The following is a 5,204-nucleotide window of genomic DNA, read 5'->3' as shown; positions in this document are numbered from 1 at the left end:
TCCTTAGACCCATTAGTAGCAGTATAAACTCAGCCACCTGCAACATTTCCAAGAACCTCACCACCCACTAGCTCCCCTTGCCTGGAACACACTCCATCACATCAAACTGACTTCACAAACAAGGTCCAGAACCTTACACTGGGATGGAGATGAAACCATAGTGTCCTTTGATGTGGTCTCCCTTTTCATTTGTATCCCTTCAACCAGTGGAGAGTGTCAGAAAACAACTACAGCAAGACAGCTCCTTAGAAAACAGAACCAGCTTTACCCCCAATCAGCTTTGCACACTGTTAGATTTCTGCCTTAAGGCCACATATTTTAAATACAACAAGGGTTTCTCCAGACAAAAACATGGATGTGCCATGGGCTCCTCAGTTTTGTAGCCAAACTGTACATGGAGGAAGTGAAAAGCAAAGTTTTTGGCTCTTTTAAAGCAACAGCACCTAGCCCCTGGCACAGATATGTGGATGACACCTGGGTCTAAATCAGAACCCGAGTAGATCCCTTCACTGTTCATTTTGACTCGGTGAATAGAAACAAAGTTCACCAGGGAACATACAAAGGTATAGTTTGCTGTTTCTGAACTGTGCTGTGCACGTTGACGAGAATGGAAACTTCAACACTGAGGTTTACCACAAGCCCACACTCACAGACCAGTACCTACTCTTTGACTCCCACCACCCTCTAGAACACAAACTTGGGAGTAATCAGGATCCTGTAACACCGGGCAGAAAACATTTTCTCTAAGCCAGAAGGGAAAGAAAAAGAAAGCACACGTTTAAAGAAAACTCTTAAAACATGTGGTTTTCCCAACTCGGCTTTCATCAAATCAGGAAAACCGCACAGGAAAGAAGGTCAGACACCGACTAGGGAGAATCAGAAGGACAAATGGAACAATGCTGCCATTCCTTATGTTGCCGGTTTATCAGAGAAACTCAGGAGAGTCTTCTCCAAACACAACATCTTTGTGCACTTCAAAGCCAGCCACACACTCCCAAAGACAACACTCCCTGTAAAGACAGACCCGACACACTGTTGTTGTGTTCACGTCTAGGAGTGTTTATTGCAGTTTCTCACATACAGCGTTGCTTGGTTCAATACCCGATTCACCAACTTTGCAGCTGGTCTCAGGGCACACACTCCTCTCGCTCCGGTCTCCAGCTTCACTATAAAAAAGGAGACTCTTTGTTAGGCAGATCATGACCAGCTATGGCCTCACCTGCCTCCCCAGCACCGCCCCCTTGAGCTCACTGCACCACCCCTCCCCTGCAGCTGAGCCAGGGACCACACCTCCACACAGAAGCTAAACAGTATAGTGTATGTTGTGCAGTGCAGCTAGGAAAGCTCACACCTTTACATTGGCTATACCAAACAGCCACTCCATAAATGCATAGCATAACAATGAAGAGCCACCTCGGCAGGAGAAGACTCAGCTGTACATCTTTATCTAAAGGTTAAAGGTCACTCTTTTGAGGATGCAGATGTTCACATTTTAGACAGATGGTTTGAAAGAGGAGTGAAAGAGGCCATCTACGTCCACTCTAAACGACCAGAGGGGGTGGCTTATGACACCAACTCTCTACCACCTACAATGCAGTTTTGAGATCATTTCCAAGGCACCTCAATCCCACTCACATCTTGCGTCAGGTGATGTCAGTGGCTCACATAATAGTGTGAGGCAACGTCTCACCGTGGTTTCACCCAAAACCTCTGATACTGACACACACCTTTTTCGCACCTTGGCGTTACCGAGCAAAATGAAAGTCTACTAAATATGACGGAAGAAAAACGCAGTTTCAGTAATAATGTTTTAATATCTGACTTTTGGACATTTACTGTGGTTAGGTGCATGTGTGTGTGCGCTTCTGTGCTGGGATTGTGTGTACCAGCAAAGAAAGTAAACATGGCACAAAGCCCAGATCTTGTGTGTGGAAAAGTGAGAGAAAGGGAGGATGATAATGTGTGGCTGGACATCAGGTATGTCAACAATCAGAGAGAAAGAGGCAGAGAGAGAGGGGGATGCAAATGGGCACTTGGCAGACTATAACAGAGAGTGCAGCATTGTTACTTCCTCTAGTTCTCGCAATGAGAAGAAGATTTGGCTCTTGGAGTCCACAGTTGGAAATTATAGCAACTAACACTAGAGGAGCAACCCATGGCATCACTGTACCCACTAATTAGATTCATGATTTTTAACTTTTTCCCTGCTCATTTTTGTAATTTCAGTTTATGAATTCAAGAGGATTGGCATTTTTCTGACTGGAATATAACTTCCAAAACTTTCCTATTGGATTATGTCCGCAAAGGTGGCATGTCCATTTCTCCAATCTTTCTCCTCCGAAAGATCAGGACAAAGTCAGCATTAGCTTGGAGTAGGTTAGATAAGTACAATTCAAGTAATTTGATGGTTTGATTATTATTATTTGGTTCTGCTTTTGCTCTGAAACCAAATTGTTTCAATAACATATCCTGCATTAAAAAAGTCTGAACTGTGGACACACAGTTTTTAACTCTTTGTGAAGCAGTAATGATAAAAATCTGAGTATTAATCCACACTAGTATAAATAGCTCTTACAGGTTAATCCGGCCTGCCCTACTTTCCAGGCCACCGTAGGGCAGGCCAAACTAGGTTTGGTGGGGTCTGTGGTCCTAGCTGGGATGGGGCTTTGGTGGCTCTTGGGTGGTGTTCTTCTGACCCTCTCTGTCCAGGCCGCTGTAGGTTACCAGACTGGTAACAGGCCTGGGGGGCTTGACTGCTGGTTGGGGTTATGGGTTGGTACATGTGCAGGAGCCTGGCCCTAGCACAGGGATGAACTCAACCTGGCTGTCTATTGTCTTATGTAGTCTGGGAGTTGACTGAATGTTGAGGTGGGGGTAGTTTTTCCTCTGCGGTGTGGTCGGGCGAGCCGCCTCTGGCTCTGTGGTACTGATGCTATGGGCCTGGGCCCCCTGCCCCTGGTAGATTTTGGGGAACGGGTCCATCACACCACTACACATGCAGGGCCTTGAGTTTCAGGTGTGTCACTTAGGTGCAGGGGAGGTATTGCTCCTCTGTCACCTCCTGGCCACCTGTGTCTCAGTTTTGTGCATGTAGACATTGAGGGTTGTTGGCACCAACATTTAAAACCGGGGAAGCCTTTAAAACCTTTCCCTGGTTTTAAATGCACTTTAGAACAGCGTGCATCAATACCACATATGAGCATGTGAATTGAGGCATTGGGTCTTCTCATACCCTCGTTCTCTGTTCAAAAGCCCCCCCCCCGGCTCTGTCAGGCCACTCCTGGAGGGTAGGGGGCCCTTGGGTCTGGCCCCGGGGCTTGGTCTGCTCTGGTACAGCCTGCTGCCGGTGGAGCCTGTGGTCTCGTCAAAGCACGTAGGGCTCTCCTCTGCTCTTTTCTGAGTGGGTGTTGTGATTGTCCTGTGGTGGTCCTCCTAGAGCTCTCGAGCTCTGGAGGCCTCTGGATGTCTGGAGCCCAGGTCTCCTCCATGCCTGCTTCATGTCCTTTGGAGAAGGGCTGTGGCTCCCCACACACAATATTACACACTTACGTGGAGAAACCTTATGAATACAAGCGCAGACACGTCTTGGTCGGCTACTGCCTCTAAATATATCATATACTATTAATACTGTGTGCTGTTCAGTATATTTATTATTTACTGTTACGTATGCATATGTTGGTTGTTGCTGTGGTTTCTCTTTTTTTGTTTGGCAGGTGCTGAAGCAGATTTCAGTGTTTTTTCCCCTCTCTCTCGTTCACTCTATATCCCTCTTCTTCTCTCCCACTCCTTTTGTTCACTTGTCTCCCTTACTTCTTTTTCTTTTCTGTCCCCAGGTCTTGTCCTTTATGATTGTAATAACTCAAAATAAAAAAAATCCTAATAAAAATCTACTAAAATATGATGGGCGTGGTTTGTGGCGTGGCTGCAGGGGAGGCTGACACACTGGAATTCTATCAGCTCATCACCTGTTACTTTAAATAAGTGATGAAAATGATGGCACATGGTGCACCCTAGCACAGCATTGACATTGCCACATTTTGTAATGATTAAGGACAGATTATTTTGAGTGAGTTCTGACACTCACACACAGGAAGAGAACACTCAGTTGTTGTCACTAAGAAATGATTTTCCATCTGGCTGATTATAACCCAAAGCCTGGTCACATGAGATATGGCCTGATTGACAGGGGGTCCAGGGTGATATGTGCCAGTGGTGTGCATCCTGCACAGGAACATCAGCTGGTAAAGCAGCCAGCTATTCCAAAAGCGCCTCTTTGTCCATTACCATTAATAGAGGTTCTATTTGAGCGCATTGGCATGGACTTCATCAGGCCATTTAACCAGATGGCACAGGGATATCTCTTTGCATTTATTCTGGTGGATAGTGCAATTCGATATCCTGAAGCAGTGCCACTGTGCAGCATTTGTACAAACCGGCGCTGTTTCGTGTTACCCCCAAGTCGGTGTCCTGAAAGAGATACTGACTGACTAGAACACATTGTTCATGTCTTTCATAATAAAATGACTATTAATGCGCATTAAATCTGTTTGAACTAGCGTCTACCACCCTCAGACAGATGGATTGGTGGAGCTGCTGAATAAGACTCAATGATTCGTAAGTTCATTGACGAGGATAAATACAAATGGGATTTCTGGCTAGAAACTGTTTGCGGTGTGTCACCAGTGCCTGTACAACAGAGGGGCTAGGCTCAGAAGAGGCATGGGGAGAATCCGAAAACTGCTTCTGTGGTGAGCCTGGTGAAGGAAAGAGATGAGGCCATTTATTTGGGGCCAGAGTTTCTAAATTCTACCCTTTCCACCTCCCTCCACTGTGATGACCATCTCACACAGACCCAGAGAGCGAATGTTACTGCATTAAAGTAGTGTTTTGCACATATGTTCTCCCTCCAGCCCAGTCGTACTATGTTCATAGAGCACCAATTCAAAATATGACCTGGTGTGACGGCGCGTTCATAGCTGTACAGGTTACCTGAACATAAAAGACAAACTGTTCAGAAGGAACTGGCTGAGATGCTGGAATGGGAGTAACTGAAGAGTCACAAAGCACTTTATTGTAGCTACTGCAAGGTGAATGAGGTCTCACAGACTAACACTCCTGTGGTGAATAAAACAATTTACAGTCAATGAAAATGGTCTCCAAGTGAGGACTGCATGATTTCTTTTACACTGTACCATGACCGTGAC

Source organism: Pundamilia nyererei, unplaced genomic scaffold (genome assembly GCF_000239375.1).
Source record: "Pundamilia nyererei isolate P.nyererei 1_Seehausen unplaced genomic scaffold, PunNye1.0 scaffold00057, whole genome shotgun sequence".
Classification (NCBI taxonomy): Eukaryota; Metazoa; Chordata; class Actinopteri; order Cichliformes; family Cichlidae; genus Pundamilia; species Pundamilia nyererei.
This window is presented reverse-complemented; position numbering follows the sequence as displayed.